Consider the following 17,152-nt stretch of genomic DNA (forward strand, 5'->3'; position numbering starts at 1 on the left):
TGCGCAATGTTTCCTCACGTGCTGTCAATCCTGATGACTCTCTTTCTCGAAGGGGGTTGTTGCATTAAAGAGAAGCTTTTGTTACTCCGTTCTCTCCTGTTAATGAATTTTGCTGTTTGGTTATCAGTGGGTACCACTGTTGCTACCTTGTCTCCTACAGTCAAGCCTGCTGCGTCTGAGATGTGCATAAACCTACTTAGGTAAATGAGAACTGCTCGTTAAATCATACTCTAAAGCTGATTTGAGTTTAATGTATTTGGTCATATTCAGGATCCGGTTGTTCTCGCCTTTGACATTGAAACTACCAAACTCCCTTTGAAGTTTCCTGATGCAGAGGCAGACCGGATCATGATGATCTCCTACGTGGTTGATGGGCAGGTAATGGAACAACAGTTCTTTTCTTCATGCTTTGGAGCAAAATGCTAGACAGCAAACGAGCATGTCACCTTTGGCGGTCTGGTCCCTGGCTTGCTTTGTTGCTAGTTGCTTGGTCTATATGTAATGGCTGTGGAAATAAAATTGAAGTCTAGTCTGAATGATGCATAAGGATTTCCTCGTTTTGTATGTTGGAGAACCCAGGTAAGGCTACTGGTGCCCCTTTGAGGGGCAGTAGTAATTTGGAGAGTATAGTCCTTAAGTTGTCTCCCTTTTGGCACCCTTAGTTGATTGTAAGCAATTGTTCAGAAGGTGACCTCCAAAGAGCCGTTCCCACTTGACAAAAGCTCTACCTATCAAGCTGTGCAAGGATTATCGCATCGATGGAAGACTATTTCATCCTTTAGGCAGTGTGTTCCGGTTGTTCAGGAACGTGTCCCTGGTGTAGCAGGGATCTGAGTCCTCAGTAACTCTTCCTTTGTCAACTCTCTAGGGCTATCTGATCACAAACAAGGAGATTGTCTGTGAGGATATTGAGGACTTTGAATTTACTCCGAAGCCGGAGTGTGAGGGTCCATCCTGTGTCTAATGAACCAGATGAGGTAAGTAGGTTCTACTTGGGAAATCAGGCTGCTTTTTATCTGCCTTGGTCTCTTGTAGGCCAAAGAGAGCTTATCACCCAATAGAGTGTATCTTTGGGGAGCACAGCAGACAGTCACGGTGCTGGTGATGCTTTCATTTCATGGTGTGATGATGAGGCAGATCGGGTTCTAGCTAGGTCAAGAGCAGAGGGGAAGGACTCCATCAGTTGTATTATATCCAGTGCCTGCCTGCAGGAGGTGAATTTGCTGAGTGTTTGTGTTTGTGGGGGAGACGTTTTTTGTTTTGGGGTTTTTTTTTTTTTTTAATCCTCTGTTGCATACTAGGCTCATTTAATGCAGAGGCGGTTTGAACATGTCCAGGAGACCAAACCTACTATCATTGTCACATACGATGGAGACTTCTTTGACTGGTAAGATCAGGAATGAAAGCTAACCTGGTTTCTAAAAGGAAATGTTGTCTAGGCCATGAGGTGAGATTGGGTACCAGCCTGTATGTCCTTTGTCTGGAGGTCACATAGCGGCCACATGCGTTCTTATCTACGCAGACTATCCAGCCAGTTTGGGAACCTGTTTACATCTTGATTATGTGCTCTTTATCTGGAGTGCTGGGCTGAATATTGGGTCGCCAGCCTGCAGAGGACTGTCGAAGAGGGGGAGGTGGAATTCAGAACTTTTTTTTTTTTTTTCCTGAGCAGAGCTATGTTTATTGGCTTTGAAATACAAACTTCTATAGAGTCTCATCAGTTGGTCCAGGGATTGCTGAGCTACTTCTAGATTGTTGTTGATTTGGCAATGTTTGTACACTGATGACCTCAGTAACTGGAGAACAGGCAAAGTGTCAAAAGAGAACTGCAGAACAATAGGGAGACCAGAGCAGCCAAGCCTTTGGGGAGCGAGGGAAACTCGATCATAATGTTCTGCCTCCTGGTATAGGATGTAAGCAAGCAGCTTCCTTCTTGCAGTAGCTCTGCCCTACAGGGAGTTTTCCCTGTGGCCAGCTCTCACGGGTAAGGTCTGGAGCAAAGGAGAATTCACAAGAAAAATTCCTCATTAAGTAGCTTACAAGAAAGCAATTCTGAAACCCTTGGGGTGGGGATGGGGTGGAGGAAAGGGACTGCTTTGTTTCTTCTCTTCTGCATTGTCTCTCTCCTCAGGCCTTTTGTGGAAGCAAGAGCAGCAGCTCATGGAATTAATATGTATCAGGAGATTGGATTTCAGAAGGGCAGCCAGGGAGAGTACAAAGCCCCGCAGTGCATCCACATGGATTGTCTGAGGTACCGAATGCTGCGTCTGTACCGTATAACTGCATCTTTATCTGTTAAATTTGTATAAAATGCCTACAGTTGATGTATTTGAATACTGTCCCTTTTCCATCTCTGTGCACTGCTATCATGAGTTACATCTTACTAGGAAAGGACTAGCACCCCCATCTTTGGTTGTGCTGCTTCTACTCGGTACTCCGTTGTGTGCCATTATGTACAGAAGTTACATCTTGCCCACACTAGCCTGAACGACTAACTCTGTTTATACAGTCTGCTGGTGGCTGTCATTGGGAGTTTGAGAACTGTCCTGGATAGCAGGTAAAAGGACAGGATAAGACCAAACCATTGTAGTGGGCACAGGGCCATATTCTAACCCAAAAGCCTGCCTAGCACAGAGAGGAAAAGAAAGGGTGTGTGTGTGTGTGTGTGTGTGTGTGTGTGTGTGTGTGTGTACAGGAGAGGGCTGTCTGTCCTGGCAGTTGTGACTTGAATGTTTTTTCACATTGGACCAGTGTCCAGACTCTGGAAAACAACTGCCTCTCTTTGCAGTCCTGCTGATACCTCCTCCTGTGTTTAAATGTTTATCTTTGAAGTCTCTGAAGTATGAGGGTTGAGAAAAATCTGAGCAATAGAAATGATTTGAATAGCAGAATTTGTACGAGTCAGGATTTAAGAGCATGGGTAGATATGCAGACTGTCTAAAGCTGTGCAGCTTCTTATTCCACTGCACTTGGATGTTCTGCTCTCACCTTTCCCTGTTAGAGTAATGCAGATCTTTTTGTACGTAGCAGCCCTTTCTGAAGTGCAGGGCTGTCTCTTCGTAGACTGGCATTTTCATTATTCTGTCTAGGTGGGTGAAGAGAGAGAGTTACCTGCCAGTGGGAAGTCACAACCTGAAAGCAGCAGCGAAAGCAAAACTGGGTTATGATGCAGTGGAGCTGGACCCTGAAGAGATGTGCCGGACGGCTACAGAGGAGCCTCAGGTATTCCCACCCGGTGCTGTATCTCTGGGCATCTGCAGTATTAGTGAACCTTTGAGTTAGAGCTTTGTGAAATCCTTTAAGTTAATGCAGTGTCTTTGAGAAGTTGTCAGTATATCTTGCTGAATTTCAGACACCTGAAAGAACTTAAGCTTAGGGAAGAATAGAATTTCCTTGATGTGTTTCTGGCATTGGCGTTGCACTGTATATTTGTGTTATTTACACTTCTGCAAAACGGTAGTACTCTGGGCATTGCAATGGAGCAGTACTTTGCTAGTGTCCAGGAGACACCTTAATGAGGTTTCTGCCAAAGCCCTGGAGATCTCTGTAGGCCAAGAGTGGCCTCCTGACCACTCCAGAGTGGCATCTGTGCAGATATGTGGCAGTGAGCTCATCTTCCCCATTTCTGCTAATTCGGAGCTGGCTTATGTAATTCAGGTTAAAGCAGAATGTCGTCTTAAGCCAACTGATAACTCTTTACATGCTGGGATGTTTGTGTGCAGAAATATACCTTTTGCATCTTCCTGCTGATTTCAACCTTTCATTGTTTCCCGTTGTACGTGTTAACTGCTGTATTAAATGTGACTGGGATTGATTTGTCTTTCTCCTCAACAGACTCTGGCCACCTGTTCGGTGTCTGATGCAGTTGCTACCTATTACATGTATATGAAGTATGTGTACCCTTTCATTTTCGCGTTGTGCACCATCCTTCCCATGGAGCCTGATGAGGTGAGTGCATGCCTGAAACAATTTCTTTTCTGGGCAGAGAGCTGCATGCTTCATGCAACAGTGACACATTGGCAATAGAACTAATTTCTACTGTTTGGATAGTTTTTCCCAAGGAAAGGAGGGAAAGTAGTCTCCAAATGCGCTTCCTTTCTGCAGTACAGCAGTCATAGCTGTTTTTCCATAGACCAGTTATGGGTAGCCTAAGTGAAGGAGTTGGTTTTGTTTCCTTACTGTGCTCCTTCTTGCCTTGGGCTTCAATACTGCCTGAATAAACACATCATGTTGGGCACCAAATCAGACATTTAAGTTCATTGATGGGGTGATAAGGCCAGCCTAATTCCAGCAGCACCCTTTACAGCGCTTCTTTCTAAGTCCAGTTTTTGATGTCTGTCTTTTACAGGTGTTAAGAAAAGGTTCTGGGACACTGTGTGAGGCATTGCTGATGGTTCAGGCCTATCACGCCAACATCCTCTTTCGCAACAAGCAGGAGCAGGAGTTCAGCAAACTTACAGATGATGGCCACGTGCTGGACTCGGAGACGTATGTAGGAGGCCAGGTGGAAGCTCTGGAACCCAGGGTTTTTCGCAGTGACATCCCTTGCGCTTTAAAAAGGTAAGGACACAATCAAGGTGTTGTGACAGAGGCTTTAAAATGGTAATGCAATGATGCTCTTTCTCTTCTTTCTGGAGAACATGGCAGTAGGGAATAACCCTCCAACTGGAATTACCATCCTCTGTTCTTTTGGCGGATACCCAATAGCAATACCTGTTATAAAACTTGGATACCTAATTTATGGCTTGAGTGTATGAACCTGCTTAGAGTTTAGGTGGGAAGGGTTGGAGAAGTTGCTCTTCATGACCTCAGACTGGCTATAGGGTAAAGACAGTGTTACAGCAAGGAGAGTGGTTCATTGCTGTTGTGTGGGTTTGTTTACTTTGTTTATTGGTTGGTTGAGCGTTTTTTTTGGGGGGGGGGGGTTAATTTTCTTTCAGCCAGTGGTTGTTGGCAGAGATGACTCTGTTTTTGTCTCATCAGGATTATATCTTTGTCCTTCTCCCACTCAAGCCAAGCTTCTTTTGGCCTCTTTTACCTGTTTCTGGTTGGTGCTACTGTCTAGATTATAAGTTTTAGAGGCAGCTTCTCTCTTTGCTGTGTGATACACCACACCTCAGTGCTGCTTATTTTAGTGGCCTTAATCTCGTGAATGATCTTAAGGGAACGTGCACTGTGAATTTAGAAGGACCTTAAATCTAAATCCTTGGCCCCTTAGAGCCTTAGATGTGTGAGCAGCTGACTGCTAGGTCAGCCCCGTAAGTGTTGCACTCTGGAACATGCATGCAATCTTCTCTTCTTATTAGCTGCCCTATATAGCCTCCTTTGCAGGAGAACTCCAAGGGCCGGGGAGCAGCCACCATCTCTTCTCTGCTTTGTGTTTTGCCTTAGTGCCAGTGGTGTAGGCTTTTGTGAGTTGTAGGGTTCTTAGCAGAAAGCCACCGTCCTTCAGTTCTAGAGAGCTCTCAAGTTGGCTGTGGAGGTCAGGCCAGCTAATTGGCCAACATTATCTGCCTGCTCACATCGGAGCTGATCAGTGAACGAAGGGGCATTTCAAGATGCCATTCAGCTGACCTGTTTCAGCCATCTGCCCTTCAGATGAGATGAATTGCTCTCTACCCATACTGAGACATGCTCTGCTAAGTAGTGAGCCTGTTTTCAAAGATCGCCGAAGCTACGCTGGAGCATGGATAATCTTGCAGAAGCTGTCACCCCCTGTCCCCCTTCCCTGGGCAGTGTGTGAGGATGGGTGTCAGGGCTAGAAGAGGTCTCGGTATCATTCCTGTATCCTTGCAGAATCCTGCTGCCTTTAACTTCCGGGTGCAGCATGTGGAGAAGATGCTCCGGCATGCTGTCGAAGAGGAAGAAGGTTTGCCGTTGGATCAAGTCACCAACTTCCAGGAGGTCTGTTGTCCTGCCTCAGCCTGCAGGGCCAGAGGCATGACTGGGCTTTCCAAGGAGAGCAGAACTGTGAGGGTGGAGTTGCAGCACATTTCTTTAGGCAAGCCTGGGTCCTGTGCACACATATTGGTGTTGTATAACAACTTTCTTCAGCTTTGAGTTCTGCCCCATGTCCATCTGTGCCTTATTTCCCATATTAATAAAGAACTGGCATAGGCTGGAGGCAAGGCTGATTTTTCTCATCCTGAATATGTCTGGTGAGACACCACATGTTAAAGATGCCTGTTTAGACTCATTTTATACTCCATGGAGAGAGACAGGAGAAACTTATCTGTAGACATTTGCAGTGTAGATGAAACCTACCTTGGAGGTCCAAAAGAAAACCTTAAAGATTGGTGGCTAAAGAAGACTCGCCGCTGCCACTCTTCTTAATCCTGTTCCTTTAGTTCTTCATACTCTTCCTCTGTTCCCCAGAATCAGTGGCAGGTGTCTCTGTGCATGTTGGAAGTAAAGGACCAAATATAGTGCGTATGTGACTGCATCATTAGTTCCTTCTTGTTTGAATTTTACTTTTTTACATCTCCCCGCAGGCTTGTGATGAAATCAAAGTCAAGCTGAATTCCTTGAAGGATGTTCCTAACGGAATTGAATGCCCCCTTATCTACCATTTAGATGTAGGGGCCATGTACCCCAACATCATTCTGACCAACAGGTTGCAGGTGGGTAACCTCAGTCCAGTCAGGAAGGTGTCTTCTGTTTTGTCTTGCAGATGGTCTAGGAGGTCCCTCCGATTTGATCCCCTTAGCGGCAAACAATAAACTTTCTGCCCTGGACAGGGGGATAAAATAAGGCTCGGTTTCAAATCCAGTCAGGCTGTTACAGTTGCCAGGTGTACAGAGCCGAAAGGTCTGTCCAAGGTAGAGCAATAGCTTTAGCTGGCTTCTTCCAAAGAATAGTCATTGTTTTTGCTGTAACTTGTGTTCTGAAAAGCTTCTAGAAAGGAAAACTTACTGGACATCACCTCTGTGATGTTCACATTTGTGTTCTTCTAGTACCCAACATCGATTCCTTCTGGCATATGTCACTGGAGACAGTTCTGTTTTCTCTAACATGGGTGTGTCTGACCTGTGTCCAGCCCTCAGCAATGGTGGATGAGGCCATGTGTGCTTCCTGTGACTTCAGCAAGCCAGGTGCTAATCGTCAGCGCCGGATGACTTGGCAGTGGAGAGGAGAATTCAGTAAGTGTAATTCTGCTGTCTGCTTTGTCAAGTTCCCTGTTGCACTGCAGCATGGATAGAGCTTGCAGCGTGAGCTGAAGACACAGAGACCACTTCCTGTTCCTCCCCTGGAAAGCTCCTAGTTGCTGTTCCTTTGCAGTGCCTGCAAGCCGCAGCGAGTATCACCGCATCCAGCAACGACTGGAGCCTGAGAAGTTTCCTCCTCTGTATCCAGATGGAGCACCCCGGGCGTTCCACGAGCTTTGCCGTGAAGAGCAGGCCAAGTATGAGAAGAAGCAACTGGCAGGTGAAAATAAATGGCATTATCTGGAGCAGGTTTTTGGTGCCTAGACTACAAACACATCATTAATTACTTGTCTCTCAGGTCTGGGGCTACTTAGTTCGTGCTGGCTCAGACTGAATTTGATCTCGGTTTCATGCTGCAACAGTTTTCCCCTAGGATCCCAACCAATTCCTGTACGTTTTTTGAGGTGAAGGCAAGTGCTGTTTTTTGTCTCAGTGTTTCTCTTTTCTCACTGAGAGTCATGTATTTGAGCTGAGACACATGGAAGGTGATATTTTGTTTGGGGTTTTTTGTTGTTCTTTAATGAGCACTCATTAAGCATGTCAGTGAAACACATGTGTCGATATCCTTTCACTTTTTGCTCCTAAAGTGGTACTGCTCAGCAGAAGCATCTAGCTAGTGGGGGCTCTGAGCAGAGCCTGAATTTGTGGATGAGCCCTCATGGGCAATTTATTTCCCACACACACCTCTGCATCTCTCTAGAGAGGTGCTGTTTCTCCCCACATTAGTATCTTCTTCCCCTTGCCTTTGTAGCAGGTCTGCTTCCTTGCTTTCCTAGGTATGATGTTTATTTGCATTGATGGAATTTTTCTCAGACTGGTGCCTTGAAAGCTTCAGATCTGTGGATCTGTGTGGTTTGCCCGATGCCATTGTGTTCATCCTTCCCATTCATAGTGGGACACTGATCTCTGAGAAGGCTTTCTCTATTTATTCCCTTTACTAGATTATTGCTGCAAGGCTTATGAGCAGATCCACGTCACCAAGGTGGAGGAGCGTGTCACCACCATCTGCCAGCGAGAGAACTCTTTCTATGTAGACACTGTACGAGCTTTCAGAGACCGTCGCTGTGAGTTCAAGGGGCTGCATGAGGTGCTGGGCTTGAATTTCTGTTTTATTTGTGCTGCCAAAGCTAGAAGGTCCTCACCTCTCACTGAAAACTTGAACCCTAAAGGATCATTTTGTTCAATCTGTATGGTCAGTAAGAAATATTAGCTTTCCTGACAGCTCTGGTGCAAGTGCAGGTTTTTCCCCTGCTGAATCCTAAACAGCTGCTGCCACAGTGGTTCCTAGCTCTCTGATGCAATCACTTTCAGTGCTAGGAAAGAAAACAGCTGGGGTTTTTTTTGGCTTTTACTGGATCTAGAAAATCCTCAGCTCAACTATTTTGTGATCTGGTTTGTGTTCAGTGTTTTCAAAGAGAAAGATGAGACAAGCAGAGAAACAATTGATCTTAGGCTAAGAAGTGATTGATTCTAGGAGAAAGAAGCAGCATGTTCCAGTTCTCAAATGTTTGGAGTCTTGTGGCAGAGGGAGGAGCCTGAAATGTAGTTGCTAATATGTTGAAAGAAATGACAAGACGCTGGGACTCTGTCTCTGGAAGAGTTTAATAAAGAGCCATTTGCTTTGCAATTATTGCTAGTTCTGTCGTGAATCATGGAGGTGGCTGGGAGGCCTTTTCTGCAGAAATGGTTCTGCTGTTTGTCTCGATCTAATCTCTTGCTGCAAGCATTTAGTTCTTGCCAGCACAATACGTGGTGTGACAGAATTGATGTAGGATGGCAGTTCTGCTGGGATTAGGTAATTCTAACTATGGGTGTGAGTTACAGTTGATGCTGCAAGACTCTTCCCTAATATAGCATAATGCCTATGCCCAACGCTTCCCCCTGAAATGCAAAAGAAAGTGCAGAAAGAAAGAGGAATTATCTTCATAACTGATATTGTTCTAGGATCACAGTGTCATATTAGGATTGAGGTGGGGGGGATATCTGGCTATTGGTACTGCCTGTAGTGGAATGTAGGGTTGTCCTGACTCTGCCTCTTGCCATCAGGTGTGGAAGAAAAAGCTGTCTGCGGCTGTGGAGACAGGCGATGCCTCTGAAGTGAAGCACTGCAAGAATATGGAAATCCTCTATGACTCCCTGCAGCTGGCACACAAGTGTGTCCTCAGTTCTTTCTATGGCTATGTCATGCGTAAAGGGTGAGTCTCACCTGTGGTCGTTGCTGAAGTCCTCCAGCAAAGAGCATTGTAAACCAGAGCTGTTCTAGTGAGGCTCTCACCTTGTTAACGTGCTTCCGAAGCACAAGGGGGATGATAGGTGATCCCTGTAACACTTTTTTTTTGTTCCTATTAATGACTTCTTATTTATTAGTCCCCTTAGCAGGGACTTTTGCTAAACAAGGCCCTGTAGCACTGACAATGGATGGCAGGGTTTGTCTATAGGTGATTCTTCAGGGTGTGTGGTTTCCTGAAGTATCACAGGGAAGGAAAAGGAAAATGATCTCCTGAGGGCTGCTGTGATTGTCTTTTTTGCCCTGAGACTTTATTTTCTGTACGACCTGATGCGCTTCCCTGCAGCTGTACTTAAGAGGTAGCACTGCAGCCTTTTGACTGTCCCTCCTCCATTCACAGAGCTTGCTGGTACTCCATGGAAATGGCTGGGATTGTGTGCTTCACTGGAGCAAATATGATCACACAGGCTAGGGAGCTGATTGAGCAGTTTGGGTGAGTATGTGCTGAGCTGAGGAAGAAAGGTTCTCCTGTATGTAGTGTGAGCAGATGGGTAAGGGCAGAATTTGACCGGCAGAGAAGTGGGGCAGTGGGATAGATGTGGGATTAATCAGTGGAAGCTCTGGTGTTCTGGAGATTCAGGTTTCTGACATTGCCATGGCTTATTAATGCAACTGGTGTTGTATGACTAGGACTTCCTTTGCAGAAAGGACACTGCCTCTGCCTGACTTGTGGACAGAGAACAGTTCTTTGGCATATTTTCCAATCTCTTCCTGATGGTGATTTTTTTTTCTTCCGTTCTTAGGAGACCTCTAGAACTGGATAGAGATGGGATTTGGTGTGTCCTTCCCAACAGCTTCCCGGAAAACTTTGTCATCGAGTCAACCAATGCAAAGAAGCCAAAGGTGACAATCTGCTACCCAGGTGCCATGCTGAACATCCCCGTGAAGGTGAGTCTGGCATCTGTACCAGCCAGCTGTACAGTCTGGTAAAAACAGTGAAAGGGAAGAAAATGTTTTAGCCTTCTGTAGGCCTGCAAGCCAATCAGGCAGTTCTTGTGAAGGGAGTAGCTCTACTGGCAGTGGAGTATGCATCTTTGTTCTCGGAGTTGGCTTCAGCCCAGAGGACAGCCTGTCTTTTGTCTCTGGTCCCCTGTGTAATGAGCAGGACGTTGGGGCTGACAGCTTTGCTTGCTACACAGCTACTCTCTGCCCTGCACAGCCCATAGCTCAAACCGGCGTTTGAGTGGAAGGAGAGACTCTGATATAGCAGAGAGGGTATAGTGTAAGAGACCAGGGTTGGTGTCTGCTTCTGTACATAGACTGCCAGAAGCAGTAGGAGTCAAGACAACAAGGTCCCGTGCTCTGCTTGCTCAGACATTTATAGCTATGAGCCAAAAGAAGTGACTTTAGAGTCTCCTGCACTTTTCTTCAGGTCTCATGTTTGAGTCCTACCTGCTAAATTGTTCTGTAGGTTTCCAAGGAGTTGCTTGGTCACAAGGAATCAGGATACTTTATTCTCTGCTAAGATAGGGTAAGTTATGCTCCCTCAGGAGAGCAGGGATTGATCTTTCCCATCATCCGGAAGGAACAAAGGCCGTCAGTGATCCCTTCAGACAGGATGTTGTATCTGGGGGCTATCTGCTCGTATAATCAGCCGAGCTATTGAGTGAGGCTATTCTGTTGGGGCTGTGCCGGCAGGAAGGCTTCACAAATGATGAGTACTAGGAGCTGGCGGACCCAGCCTCTCTCACCTATGTCACACGCTCAGAGAACAGCATCTTCTTTGAAGTGGATGGGCCCTACTTGGCCATGATCCTCTCAGCGTCCAAGGAGGAGGGCAAGAAGCTGAAGAAAAGGTAAGAGTTCAAAGCTTGAAAAATCACCACTTCCCCAAGGGAAGGGCTTGAGGGTCCTTTTCCTTGACTACATTTGAGGCGTGTTAGTCCTTGCCCCGTGTTGCCAGTCCTCTGGAGCTGGCAGCATGTTTGGTTTGCTTGTTGCTGCATACCACCGAGATCATGCTGCCTTTAAACAGCAAGTTCCTTGCATGAGATCAGTCTTTGAATCCAGCTATGCCCTGGCCTTAATTGACACATCTGACAGTAAATTTCTGAAGATAACAGTAAAACAGCACTTCTCAAATTTTCTGATTAGTCATGGTCTCCCTGTTTGGTTCTGAGATGCAGAGGCAAACTTTGATTTTTCTTTCTATCTTTTCTCTTTAAATTCACTAATCTCTGTCTGTCCCTCTCTCAAGTTTACAGACCTCTAGTAATACTTTTCCCAGAGGTTTCCACTTTAATCCCCATCTAGGGGAAGGAGTGGATCTTGCCAGTGTCATCATGGCATAGAAAAGCAATTGCACTTGACTTCACTGACTTTCTCATGCAGCCTGCTTAAATACGAGCACGAGCAATCACGAGAGGACTGCCCACAGACCTGGGTCTGGGTTCAGAAAATACTGTCACTGTCCTCCAGCACTCTCTGTTCGTACAAGACTATGTTTGTTTCTGCTTGAATGTCTCTGTTGGATGAACTCCAGCATCCACTGTGAGTGCCTTTGCATGCCAAGGGAGTCTATCGCAGAAGTCAAGAGGATGTCAAGCACTGAATGAACTCTGCTCATAGGAGTCTTTATCTCAGGGGCCCTTGATTTTTTCCTGTGATTCTTGGGATGTCAGCAAGTGCACTTATTTCTTGCTCACTCTGCAAGTGGAAAGAGCAGTAGTGTGGAGCTGGCTGGCAGGTACCGCTGCCAGCTGAGGAAGAAAAGACTGCCTGGAGGAGGGGTGACAAAGTATGTACGCTTGAGTCTCACCTCTGTTCCACTGAAGCTTCCTGTGATGGTTGTATTGAGCCATACAAATAATTGGCAGGCATGTGAAATCCAAGAAACATGACAGAAGAAAAGAGGGCAGTGTGTTGTCATAGTTGTTTCGATAGCAATGTCCGGTTTCCTCTGAGTCCATTTTGCCAGCGTCCCCTCCTGTTTTCCAAACAAAGCTTCATTCTCCTGTATAAGGCTTTTCCTAGTATTTCACTCCACTTCTCTACTCCTCTCACCCTGACTCTCACTTCTTGCCCTTTATTTGTGTGCATTTAAGAACATTTTGCCAGTTAGTACTGGCAAATGGGGGGCAGAGGCTGATGTGCTTTTGCAGCTGGAGGTGAAGTAGTTCATGATGTTGTTGTCTCTAGCTGTGTAAATATGCCTAGATCATGGTAGTCCAGAGCCCCACAGCTTGGATTAATTTACCTGGTGGCTGCCTGGTTTGGCAATACTAGAAGTACTTTGGCAGGAGGGTAGTAAGCAGCATCCTGGGAGATGTGTTCCTTGGCACAGAGCTTGTGCAAAAGCTGGTCTATATCCTAGGTATGCAGTCTTCAATGAAGATGGATCCTTGGCTGAACTGAAAGGGTTTGAGGTGAAGCGATGGGGAGAGCTGCAGCTGGTGAAGATATTCCAGTCTTCTGTATTTGAGGCCTTTCTGAAAGGCACCACACTGGAGGAGGTCTCTGCCTCTGTAGCCAAGGTGGCTGATTACTGGTTGGATGTACTGTAGAGCAAGGTGAGTGTAGGGTTTGCAGGATATGCATCCGCTGCATGTTTGTCTTCCCAGGTAGGGGCCAGAGAAGGTCAAAGCTACCCTAACACTGTAGGGAGGATGGACTTTGTCGAGAATGGTTGGTCCGTTGTGCCTCTGATGGCTGTTTGTATGTAATTTCTGCCTCTTTGATTCTCTAGGGCTGCTCTTTAGGGTCTTTTAGCACCAGACGTGTTGTTACAGCACTTTTGTCAGCTGTTACCGCTTAATTGTGGGTAAGCGTTGTCCTCCAGTCACCTCTTTCACAGAGGTAGCGTGGTGGCCCTCTTGCACCAAGGACTTTCTCTAGAGCCACTCACTGAGACAGAGGATGGCAGAACCATTTGCCTGCAGAATCTTTTCTGAGGAGGCCAGAAGAGATTAGCTTTAAAATAACCAGCAAGAGCAGAGACAATGCCAGAAAACAGAGCCTCAAACCGGGGAGCAGGAGAGATGAAAAGCCGGAGCGACTGCTCTGCTTGGGAGTTTATTGGGAGCACTTCCCCTTTGTATTTTGCATCTGGCACTACAGAGCTGGGCCCACTAAGAGTTTGCCGTACAACATCATTTCAAAGTATTGCATTCACAGCAGGAGTTTTGATGCAGACCTCATGTCCGTGATCTCTATGTTCCATAGGTCGTGTTGGCAACTGGAGCAGAGATTGCTCACAAACTCCTCATAAAGACAGCCATATCAATTGGTTTAAATGTTCCATGTATTAATAGCAATGAGGTTTGATCATTAGGTTCCTGATAGTGATTTTTTTCCCCTTGTTCCTTTTTTCAGGCTGCCAACATGCCTGATTGAGAGCTGTTTGAGCTGATCTCAGAGAACTATTCCATGTCTCGCAAGCTAGAAGACTCCGGGGAGTGCACAGACAAAAGAAAATGAATGAGCTCTTCACTTCTGAAGGCAAGAGACAGGCAATAAGAGTGAGAGAAAGGAGCTGGCTGTGCTGATGGGCCTCTCTTGCTGATACTGTGTCCTCAGCACCCAAAACTTCCTGCTGTCGTTTCTCTCAGGTCCTTGCTAACCAGCACCAGGGGGGAACACCGAGCTCCCAGATTGGAGACATAGAGGATTTGGGGGCTGCTAAGCCCCTTCAGCCATTGGTTCCAGTTGCAAATAAACGGAAGCGGGTCCGTACGGCAGAGGAAAGCCAGCAGAGGTCCCAGTATCTGGAACTGTCGCAGTCCTGGTGAGAGATCCCGGGCCCACCTGCTGCCATGGGCACTACTAAGGTGAGTGCCCTCTCTGTGCTTCTATGACTGAAAACTACAAAGGGAAATGTTACCGGGAGAGTCCCACTAGCAGAGAAAGTCAGGCCAATGGCAACTTCACAGCTATGCCAGTAACATGATCAGGGTCTGAAGGTGGAAGGGCTTGGCTTTATGGTGCTTGATCCTCATGTGTAGGAGATGTGTGCTAATTTCTATGGTTCCTGTTCATGCACTCTCTCTCTGATTAGGAAGAACAACTGGTCTGGCTGTGCTACCACAAGAAGAAATGGGAGCTGCAGGCTCGGCGGCGCCAGGACCGTTGGAAGAAGCGGCACCTGGAGGATGGTGGAGTGATGACAGGCGGAGGCATAATCCGTGATACCCTCTCCAAAGGACTGAGCAGCTACCTGTTCAGGATGGCACGCGGCATCCTGGACTTGCCCTGGCAGATTGTGCAGGTACCAGGCAGCAAGGCAGGCCCACTCTTAACCCCTCACAGAGGCCAGTTCAGTGCCCTGTGCCTCATGTTTGCAATACCTGTAGTCAAACCTTGAACTTCAGGGACAGCTTACCTCAATCATGCTTTAGTTTTACCTCCTTGAAGGTCATGTGGGACTGCATAGCCTCAGGCTCAGAGAAGCTTTGTAAGGAAGTGAGGTCCTCAAGTGATTGTGCTTGATTGCAAATCTGGGACTTCTGTGTAGAGCCTGTAGAGCCTGTGTGGGGCAAGCTCAGCTGAGGAGCTGAATCCTAGATTTAGTCAATGCGAGCATGAAGAAGTTGATGGTACAATCCAAGCATTTTCTTAATTTCTTGTTATGCTTGGTTGCCTCTGCTATCTGAGACCCAGCCTCTTGTTGTGACACTTCTCATCTTCCAGAAAAGTCTTGTTTGGTTTAAGGTCCCGTGCAGCCTTTGACTGTGTGTGTAACCATGAGCTGGAGATGGGACACCTAATCCAGCATGTCCAAATGCTTTGGCTAAAGTCAGACAATGGCATGAATTTGTTAGCTAATGCTAGCCCAAAGCTAAGAGATGTGTTTGAGCCTTTACCAGGTGTCCTCTTCCCTTCAGAAGCACAATGACTGATCCTGCAGATCAGTCAGAGCTGTCTTCATTCATGTTCTGACGTTTCCTCTGGCAGGATGATTTTTTTCACTGTACCTGTAGGACAATAGCAGGATGTGGAGATGCCAGAGCTGAGAGCAATGAATCTTTGGGTCCACTGCTGTCTTTGTGGTCACCAATTGCTCCTTAATTGGAGAACAAAGACATAGGTAGCAGAGCCTTTGAAGATTCCAGAAGTGCTCCATGGCCTGTATGTAAGAGCTAAGAATGGGTTGCATCTGTCCAGCAAAGCTAACTGAAATCACTCTGTCCTGCAGATTGCTGAGAGCAGCCAAGCAGGCTTGTTGAGGCTGTGGGCAGTGATCGGAAGCGACCTGCACTGTATCAGACTGAGCATCCCAAGAGTGTTCTATGTCAATCAGCGTGTTGCAAAACCAGAGGAGGGAGCTGTCTACAGGAAGGTGGGGGTCATGTTTTTGACCCTGCTGCTTCTACAAGGGAAGACAGCTGGTTGAATACATACAAGTTGCTCTAGCCACTGCGGGCAGATACTACAGGCAGTTTGCCTCACAAGACCTCCCTGTCTAGCCCTGCTAATGCACCTTAATGCAGTCCCTTTTGCCTGCTGCTAATCTCAGCCTGACCAGAAAGCAGGTTGACAGTTACTGCAATGTGGACAAAGCATAAATCCCGCTAACTGCCTTAGGAATGACCAGCACCAGCAGCTGGATTTCTTCCTGAGTCAGCATGTTTCTGGAAACATAAGGCTGGCTCAAACTACAACTCCTTGCTGCCCTTTAAGATTCCCCTGCTGTTGGGAGGAGCACGGCCTGAAGCAAGGTGCCCTGCTGAGTGTGTCTGTTTTCCTGGCAGGTGAACTGGATCTTGCCCCGCTCAAACTTGGTTTACAATCTCTACGACTACTCAGTCCCTGAAGACGCGTACCAAGAGCACATCAATGAAATCAATGCAGACCTGTCTGCTCCAGACGCTGAGGGAGTGTATGAGACTCAGGTAACCCTTCCAGGTGCTCGTTTTCCTTCCTCATCCTTTAAGGAGTGCTGAGTGGTAGCTGACTGGTCTGTGTACCAATGGCACAGATAGAGGCATGGGAGCTCAAAATGAAACAAGTTAGTAAGACGCTAAAAGGAAAGACCCTCTCGAGTAGCTTTCTCAGAAATGTGCCCAGTTTTATATGAGCAAAGATACTTGTTTGGTTTCCAACCCCTTAGGGGAAAGAGGTTTAGATTTATTTGAAATTAGGAGACTCTGGGAAAAGATGGCACTTGAACGGGAAGAGTGAGTTTCCTCTAAACCAAACCAGAACCATCTTGCTAGCAGTTGAACTGCAAAGGTATGGGAGTTCTTTCGAGTAAAGATGAGGAAAACCCCAGCATGTGGCATGTACATAGGCCAGGGTGCAGTGATAAAACCTCTTTATTCCAGGAAGAAGGATAGGATACCACTTTTTAAAGTTCAGAAAGAGCAAAGAAGAACCTAAACTGTATTCAGTAGTAGACATACGAAAGCAGTGAGACCAAGATTAAATGTACTAGTGCTTCTAATGCTGTAAGTCTGAAATGAAGATGGGCAGCTGGGATGCCTGCTTTTAATGAAGATATTGATTGGTTAAGCAGTTCAAAACTTGGTGGCTTGAGGATTATCTGAGTGTCCCTGTCACTACAGGTGCCGTTACTATTCCGAGCCCTGATCCAGCTGGGTTGCGTGTGCATGGTCAGCAGGCAGCTTGTCAGACACCTCACAGGGCGAGAGGCTGACACTTTTGACATTGAACACCTGGAAATGCGCTCTCTGGCTCAGTTTACTTAGCTGGAGCCAGGTAAGGC

At 46.6% G+C, this 17,152-nt stretch overlaps 1 pseudogene; it reads left to right on the forward strand.

Annotated features, from left to right (window-relative positions):
* Positions 1-17,152, forward strand: part of LOC134154871 (DNA polymerase epsilon catalytic subunit A-like) — a 266,177-nt pseudogene that overhangs the window by 4,626 nt on the left and 244,399 nt on the right.

Source organism: Rhea pennata, unplaced genomic scaffold, assembly GCF_028389875.1.
Source record: "Rhea pennata isolate bPtePen1 unplaced genomic scaffold, bPtePen1.pri scaffold_47, whole genome shotgun sequence".
NCBI lineage: Eukaryota > Metazoa > Chordata > Aves > Rheiformes > Rheidae > Rhea > Rhea pennata.